The following is an 8,941-nucleotide window of genomic DNA, read 5'->3' as shown; positions in this document are numbered from 1 at the left end:
GGGAGCCTCATAACTGGGCAAACAATTGCTTACCGGTTCTGGGGAGGGGTCGACAGACTTTAACTCTGTTTTTCTCTCTCTCTCTCTCTCTACAGATGCTGCCAGACCTGCTGAGTTTCTCCAGCAGGATCCGTTTTTAAAAAAAATTAGCAAGAATGCCACTAAGGTCTGAGATGAGGAGAAACTGATGTTCTAGGAAGAGGGCTTTGTTCAGGTTTGGGCGTGGAAGCTCAGTGTTTCCAATATGTTTCAGATAGAGATTGATAAATTTCCAATTACTGTCATTTAATGGCGAGTGACACAACATTGCTTCCCTCTGAGCCTGTGAATCCTCACTGAACATCATTATTTTTTACTCAACCTTACCAAACACGACAGGACACACATCTGGAGTAGCTGTGGCTTGAACTTGGACTTTCAGGCTCAGAGGGAGGGACGTTACCACTGCACCACAACAGCTTTTTGTCGTCGGACATATACTTACTGACGTGGTTATCTGTGAATACTTGGAGTCACTCAGTTTGGAAACAGACCCTTCGGCCCAACCAGTCTGTGCCGACCTTAAGTCTAAACTAAACCAGCCCCACCTGCCTGCGCTTGGCCCATATCCCTCCAAACTTTTCCTATTCATGAACTATTCTTTTAAACATTCTAAGTGTAGGCGCGCCCACCACTTCCTCTGGCAGTTCAATCGACACACGAACCACCCTCTGCGTAAAGAAAATTGGCTCTTGTGCCTAGCTCCTCTCACCTTAATAATATGCCCCTAGTCTTGAAACCGCCCCCCCCCCCCCCCCCCATTCTAGGGAAGAAGACATCTGTCATTCACCTTATCTATCCCCCTCATGATTTTATAAACCTCTATAAGGTGACCCTCTGAACTCTCCAGTGAAAACAGCCCCAGTCTTTCCTTACAACTCAAACCCTCCATTCCCGGGAACGTCCTGGTAAATCCCCTTCTGAACCCTCTCCGATTTAATAATCTCCCTGTAACAGGGAGACCAGAACCGGGCACAGTAACTTCAAAAGAGGTTTATAAAATCATGAGGGGCGTGGATAGGGTGGAGTAGACAAAGTCTGTTCCCCGGGGTGGGGGAGAGGGCGTAGGTTTAAGGTGAGAGGGGAAAGATTTAAAAGGGACCTAAGGGGCAACATTTTCACGCAGAGGGTGGTAGGTGTATGGAATGAGCTGCCGGAGGAAGTGGTGGAGGCTGGTACAATTGCAACATCTAAAAGGCATTTGGATGGGTATATGAATAGGAAGGGTTTGGAGGGATATGGGCCAAGTGCTGGCAAATGGGACTAGCTTTGGTTGGGATATCTGGTCGGCACGGACGGGTTGGACCGAAGGGTCTGTTTCCGTGCTGTACATCTCGGTGACTCTAACAGGCCTCACCAATGTCCTGTACAACCTCAACACGACATCCCAACTCCTACACTCAAAGGTCTGGGCGATGGAGACAAGTATGCTAAACACCTTCTTAAACCTCCTTAGACCTAATCAATCCAGGTCTCTCTTAATATGTCAGTCCTGCCATTTTAGTCTTCAGTCTGCTAAACCTTTTCTATGCCACCTCCTTCCTCAGATAAGGAGACCACAACATCATGCCATATGTGATACATAAAGCTAACATTGAAAACATTAATTGCTTTCACTCACAGTTTTTGGCAATGGATACCTCGGTGAGAAATAGACTTCCTTGTTCGAATCAACCGTCATTGTGCACCTACAGGATCTGACCACCAGGTGGCTGTGCAGGGCAAGATTCCAACTCTGAGTCAGAAAGCGCCGGAGAAACTCAGCAGGTCAGGCTGGGAGAGAAAACGCAGGTAACGTTCCGAGTCCAGTTCAGAGCTGATAGCAGGTAGGCATTAATGCTGATAACGGGGTTGCGGTGGGGTGAAGAACGGGTGGATAATTGAAGGCAGAGTCTGAATCAAATAGAGGTTAGTTGCTATGCCACATCACTGGAAACATTGTGTGTTTTCTCTCGCCACAGATGCTGCCGGACCCTGCTGAGTTTCTCCAGCACTTCCCTGTGTTTATAGAGTCCTACAGCACGGAAACAGACCCTTCGATCCAAGCAGTCCATGCTGACCGTAAAACCCCAAACTAATCCAGTCCCACTTGCCCCCATTTGGCCCCCTATCTCTCTAAACCTTTCCTGTCCTAAATGTTGTAACTGCCCCTGCATCTATCATTTCATCAGGAGTGAGGCTTGTGGCTGAAGGGGGCTGAGAGATAAAGGGGGCATGGAGGGGGGGGTAAGGTAGCTGGTAATGTGATAGGTAGGTGGAGGTGAGGGGTGAACCGCGCATCAAGTGCAGAACACCACCAGTACTAGGAGCAGTTTTGTCATTAAGTTACGCTACAGTGAGCATCTCAAAAGAGGGAGAGAGAGAAAGAGAGGTTAAGACATTTATAGAGTCATAGATTCACGAGGATGCTGCCAGGGTCGGAGGATTTGAGCTATAGGGAGAGGCTGAACAGGCTGAGGCTGTTTTCCCTTGAGGACGGAAAAATAGCTGTAGTCATGCACTCCTCCAAACTGTGGAGGGTTCGAAGAAAATCCTAACACCGTAAGACATAGGGGCAGATATTAGGCCGTTTGGCCCATCGAGTCTGCTCACCCATTCAACCATGTCTCTCAACCCCAGTCTCTCACCACCTCCCCTTGATACTCGAGAACCTATCTAACTTCGTCTTAAATACACTCGGTGGCCTCCGCAGCCATGAATTCCACAGATTCCCCATCCTCGGCCTGAAGACGTTTCTCCTTAGGTTGTAAGGTTGCTCGCTGAGCTGGTAGGCTTGTTTTCAGACGTTTCGTCACCGTGCCGGGTAACATCATCAGTGAGCCTCTGGTGAAGCGCTGGTGTTCTGTCACACTCACTATTTATCTGTCCCACTTCTCCGCACCTGGCCCATGATTTTGAATGTTACGATTCATCAAGTGCTTCGTAAAGGGATCCCATCTCAGTTTCCCCCCCCCCCCCAATAACAGCAGTCTCCAAGTGAAACCATTCCCCTCCCTCAGATCCCTTCATCCACCGCCAGTCCACCCACTTTAAAGTGACGCTCCGCCCTCTGGCTGTCACCCCGGCCAATGGGAAGCCGTGACGGTTGACCGGCGGCAGGTGTGACCAATAGGGAAACGTGCTCGCTGAGTGACGGTCCATCCAACCAATGGGAGGCGGGTTCGGTTGAGTGCCAGCCGGCTGGCCCAATGGGAGCTGAGGGGTGGCGACCAAAGTGTGGTGTTCTCCGGCCGGGCAGCGGACCCACGACACTGATGGACAGACCTAATAGCCAATGAGAAGTGGGAGACCGTTGCAACGGCTTCCTAACACCACCCCAGAAGGCGGGGCAGTCTGCGTACCGGACAGCAGGACCAATAGGATGCAGGTACTGTTAACAGCTGTCAACTTGACCAATGGGAGACAGGTGTGCTTGAGTGGCGGCCGAATTAACCAAACAGAAGCAGGATCTGTTGTGTGGCGGCCAACTAGACCAAGGGGAGGTGGGACGATTCAGTGGCGGCCTGCCCGACACGCGTAAATCCTGCGCACTGGACAGCTGGACTAATAGAAGGCAGCTACTGTTGACTGGCGGCCATCTGTACCACTGAGAGGAAGGTGTTGGTGGAGTGGCGGCCGGCTAGGCCAATGCGAGGAGGGTGAATAGCCATTATGACCAATCGGAGATGAGTACGGCTGATTGGCAGTCTACAAAGCCAATGGAGGGCCGAGGCCTATTGAGTGGCGGCAGTTCCGACCAATAGGAGGTAGCGTCGATTGAGAGGAGGCCAAGGTGGCCAATGGGAGGCGGGTCATGTTAAGTGGAAGTGAAAGTGACCAATAGAATACAGGGTCAGTTGAGTGACGGCCAAGCTGCGCAATTCGAAGTGAGGCATGTTGAGTGACAGCCACCCTGACCAATAGGAGACAGAGGTGGTTGAGTGGCTGCCACACTAAACAAGGGGCGAGGCATGTGAAGTGGTGGGAAAGTGAGGTCTGCAGATGTGAAGTGGTGGCTAAGCCGACCAATAGAAGGCAGGGTTACTTGGGTGGCAGCAAGGCTGACCAATAGAAGACAGAATCCGTTGAGTGACGACCAAGCTGCCCAAGTGGAAGTGAGGCATGTTGAGTGCTGGCCAACCTAAACCAATAGGAGATGTGGGGGGCGTGATGGCCACACTAACCAATGGGAGGCGAAGCATGTAAAAGTGGGGACGAAACTGACCAATGATAGGGTTAGTTGAGTGGCGGCCAAGGTGACCAATAAAAGACAGGTGTACTTGAGTGGCGGCCAAGCTAGCCAATGGAAGGCGAGGCCAACCGAGTGACGGCCGGGTTGACCAATGGTAAGCGGGACCCACTGACTAGCAGCCGAACCGACCAATGAGGCGTGTAATCCGTCCAAAGGGCCGGGTGTCCCATCCCAGGAGGCGGACACTGGCTCGCCCTCGTGACCAATGATGGGGGTGCGTCTGGCGGGGCGTGCGCCGGCCGGACCAATGGCTGGAGAGAAGGGGCGGGGATTGGCCTCGCCTCACGGGCGCCCGGTGGAAAGTTGTCAACAGCGGGAGGGCCGCAGGTCCCGGGGACCGAGGCAGGGGGCTGTTGTGAAGCGACGAGGCGAGTTTGGGGTGGGTTAGGGGAGCGGCTATGGCGGCGGCGCGGGGCCTGCAGCATGGAGGGGCCTCACGGTCGGCGCTGGCGGCGGCGGAGGACGAGGAGAGGCAGCGGCGAGGAGCCTGACAGGTGGGAGAGCTCCCTCTACCCCAGGCCCCTCACTCCCACCGCCCCCCGGGGAGTCTGAGGGGAATACATAAACCCCCTTCACCCCGGCTTCAGGAAACTCCGAGGCTTCAGGGCCTGCTCCGGAGGGAGGGAGGGAAAGTCCCCAGACCCGTCCCCTTGTCCCCTTGTCCCCAGACCCGTCCCCTTGTCCCCAGACCCATCCCCTTGTCCCCAGACCCGTCCCCTTGTCCCCAGACCCGTCCCCTTGTCCCCAGACCCGTCCCCTTGTCCCCAGACCCGTCCCCTTGTCCCCAGACCCGTCCCCTTGTCCCCAGACCCGTCCCCTTGTCCCCAGACCCGTCCCCTTGTCCCCCAAATGTCCCCCAAATCTATCCCCTTGTCCCCAAATCTATCCCCTTGTCCCCAAATCTATCCCCTTGTCCCCCAAATGTCCCCCAAATCTATCCCCTTGTCCCCCAAATGTCCCCCAAATCTATCCCCTTGTCCCCAAATCTATCCCCTTGTCCCCCAAACCCATCCCCTTGTCCCCCAAATCTATCCCCTTGTCCCCCAAATATCCCCCAAACCCATCCCCTTGTCCCCCAAATCTATCCCCTTGTCCCCCAACCTATCCCCTTGTCCCCCAAATCTATCCCCTTGTCCCCCAAATGTCCCCCAAATCTATCCCCTTGTCCCCCAAACCCATCCCCTTGTCCCCCAAATCTATCCCCTTGTCCCCCAAATATCCCCCAAACCCATCCCCTTGTCCCCCAAACCCATCCCCTTGTCCCCCAAACCCATCCCCTTGTCCCCCAAACCCATCCCCTTGTCCCCCAAACCCATCCCCTTGTCCCCCAAACCCATCCCCTTGTCCCCCAAACCCATCCCCTTGTCCCCCAAATCTATCCCCTTGTCCCCCAAATCTATCCCCTTGTCCCCCAAATGTCCCCCAAATCTATCCCCTTGTCCCCCAAATCTATCCCCTTGTCCCCCAAATGTCCCCCAAATCTATCCCCTTGTCCCCCAAATCTATCCCCTTGTCCCCAAGTGTACCCCAAATCTATCCCCTTGTCCCCCAATGTCTCCGAAATCCATACCCTTGTCCCCAAATATCCCCCGAATCTATCCTCTTGTCCCCGAAATCTAACCCTTTATCCCCCAGTGTCCATTAAATCTCTTGCCCTCGCTCCCCGCATGTCTCAGAAATTGCTCTCCTTGCCCCCCGAATCTTACCTAAATTTAGAGTCGTACAGCACAGAAACAGATTATTTGGTCTAACTTGTCCAATTCCTAAACTAATCTAGAACTGTTTGTCTGTGTTTGGCCCATATCACTCTAAACCTTTATTCCGTTGTATCTAAATGTCTGCTTGGGGAGAAATCATGGGTAGAATTTGCAGGAGATCAGCTTTGGGACCCTCGTCCCTCCTGAGATACATTAATACAATAAGCCCTGGTGGACAGGGTTGGATTCTTATGGCAGGTAATTAATCATTTTGTTAGAAAGCATGTGGATAGGACATAAAAAACTGAAAGTAACTCTAAGCATGGAATGAGAGCCAAGATGCCTGGGTCACTGTGTGCCTTACTCATTGAAGGTAGCCAGACAGGCGGTGCAGTAAGTGCACAATATCCAAGGGTTTACTAATGAGGGCGTAGAGGACAAGAACCAGGTGGTTATGATAGGCTTGGGCATGAAACAAGTTCAGGCCTCAACTGGAGGGGGATGTTGTGTCCAGTTTTGTTGCACCGGGCTTTTGGAAGGATGGTGATGGCATCAGGTAGAGGGTGCAAGAAAGTTTTACAAGAATAAGGTGCAGCAGACTTTGTTTTAATCAGCACCTTATGAACTGACACTCTCGATAAACCGGCAAAAATTATATTCCTGAAATACTGTGTTGTCACAAAGTAGACAGTTGAGGGTGTAAATGAGAAGGCTTTCGGGTAAGTTTTAAGGCAAAGTTGCGTGATTATCTCAGTGATCAATAAACAGTGATGTTTGTGCCTTCTGCATGTGGTTTTTCGTGTGTGTTTTCACATTCAGTATGTTGGCCTCTGGGATGTTTGATCAACTCGTTCCCATTGTCAGCTAATAAAACGTTTGCTGTGTTTCCATTGGGGAGTTTAATTGGAAAAGTTTGGACCGTTTTCTGTGAAGACAAAAAAAAGTTTGCGAGAGAATCTGACAGACCGTCAGAGATCTGGACAGAGTAAAAGAGGGAGGAGCTGCTCCTAGTTGTGAAGGAATCGAGGACGAGAGGGCACAGCGTTTTAAACAAAATCTTGGCAAAAGCTTTGCTACTGTCAGTGGTTAGGGTCTGGAATGCGCTGCCTGCGAATGTGGTGGAGGCTGGTTCAGTTGGGGCTTTCAGAAGGGAGGTCAGCTAAGGAGTTGGGAGGTCATGTTGCGGCTGTACAGGACATTGGTTAGGCCACTGTTGGAATATTGCGTGCAATTCTGGTCTCCTTCCTATCGGAAAGGTGTTGTGAAACTTGAAAAGGTTCAGAAAAGATTTACAAGGATGTTGCCAGGGTCGGAGGATTTGAGCTACAGGGAGAGGCTGAACAGGCTGGGGCTGTTTTCCCTGGAGCGTCAGAGGCTGAGGGGTGACCTTATAGAAGTTTATAAAATCATGAGGGGCATAGATAGGATAAATAGGCAAAGTCTTTTCCCTGGGGTCGGGGAGTCCAGAACTAGAGGGCATAGGTTTAGAGTGAGAGGGGAAAGATATAAAAGAGACCTAAGGGGCAACGTTTTCACACAGAGGGTGGTACGTGTGTGGAATGAGCTACCAGAGGATGTGCTGGAGGCTGGTACAACTGCAGCATTTAAGAGGCATCTGGATGGGTATATGAATAGGAAGGGTTTGGAGGGATATGGGCTGGGTGCTGGCAGGTGGAACTAGATTGGGTTGGGATATCTGGTCGGCATGGACGGGTTGGACCAAAGGGTCTGTTTCTGTGACTCTGTCTGAAGAGCAGGAAATGCAGAGTTACAGGGTGAAGGCAGGAGAGTGTCATTATGTGAATGATTTATTCCAGGAGATAGTGTGGACACGATGGGCCAAACGGTCTCCACCTGCACTGGAATTCCCCCCAAGTTAATCCAATTGCCTCTAAATCTCTCCGATTTGATTTAGATTTCACCTGAATTTTAGCCAGTTCACCTTGAAACGTGTTCGTCTGTGTTTGTTGATTCGAATTTGTGATCGTTTAAATTCGGCAAAGAAAGCAGTTTGAAAGCTGAAATGTCAACGCTAAAATGTGAAGTGTCGCAACCTTTGAGTTCCTATTTGAGAAACGAGAACGGGACTTCCAAGAAAGTGAGGTTACTGTTCCTGGGGCTGAGGAGGTGACAGGAGATGACAGCCTGCTGCTCATAGTCATGAGGAGTGTCTGGAGAGAACTGAATTTATGTAGCGCCTCAGCATGTTGATTCGGTGCCAGTTATGTACTTGTGGTGTACTAGTCAAACAGGAAAAGAGGCTTGTATTTTTGCGCACAGCAGGCTGTTACTGACAGGCAAGTAAGTGGTAGTGGCCCGATAGATGTGGAAAAGGAATGTGCTGATTTGCTGTTTGTAAGAGCTTATTGTGTAAAAAGTGGCAGCCACATTTCCGGCAGGACAGCATGACTTCAAAACGTATTTCACAGGCAAAGTCCTGCGGCTGCTGGAGACCTGAAATAAAAACTGTGTGGGGGTGTGTCTGTGGGGGGTGTCTGTCTGTGTGGGTGTGTGTGGGTAGGTGTGTCTGTGTGTGGGTGTCTGTCTGTGTGTGTGTGGGTGTCTGTGTGTGTGTGGGTGTCTGTCTGTGTGTGTGTGTGTGGGTGTCTGTGTGTGTGTGGGTGTCTGTCTGTGTGTGTGTGGGTGTCTGTCTGTGTGTGTGGGTAGGGGTGTCTGTGTGTGTGTGGGTAGGGGTGTCTGTTTGTCTGTCTGTGTGTGAGAAAAGCTGAACAGTTCTCGCAGGATCAGTGGAAACATGAAAGAGAGCTGATGTCCTGCCTTCAGGGTGGCTCTGCTTTGGAAGAGCCTGCTCACTGAAAGGGTCCTGTTAGACCAAGCAGCACGTTAACTGTGTACCTGTCTCTCCTTCGGAGTCACTGTGAGTCTCTGTGTTTGCTCCCCACCTCCTGAGGCTGCTGCCAGCCCTGCTGTTTATACTGTAAATTCACTGTGAAGCAAGCATTCTGCTGCTCAC

At 51.5% G+C, this 8,941-nt stretch overlaps 1 protein-coding gene across 2 annotated transcripts in view; it reads left to right on the top strand.

Moving 5' to 3' along the window:
* The first annotated feature begins 4,587 nt into the window (after nucleotides 1-4,587).
* tsc22d4 (TSC22 domain family member 4) overlaps nucleotides 4,588-8,941 on the top strand; it is a 106,591-nt gene continuing 102,237 nt past the window's right edge. Inside the window, exon 1 of one of the 2 annotated variants that reach the window (XM_087982713.1) lies at nucleotides 4,588-4,764. The gene's annotated coding sequence lies outside the window, so the exon portion shown is untranslated. The remainder of the gene's footprint in view (nucleotides 4,765-8,941) is intronic. The other variant, XM_087982712.1, reaches the window with a different exon arrangement.

The sequence above is a fragment of the Chiloscyllium plagiosum genome, unplaced genomic scaffold (genome assembly GCF_037043375.1).
Source record: "Chiloscyllium plagiosum isolate Xiang-an unplaced genomic scaffold, Cpla_swu_hap1 HiC_scaffold_44, whole genome shotgun sequence".
In the NCBI taxonomy this organism is placed as follows: Eukaryota; Metazoa; Chordata; class Chondrichthyes; order Orectolobiformes; family Hemiscylliidae; genus Chiloscyllium; species Chiloscyllium plagiosum.
Note: the sequence above shows the minus strand (reverse complement) of the source record. Positions and strands in the feature narration are given on the sequence as shown.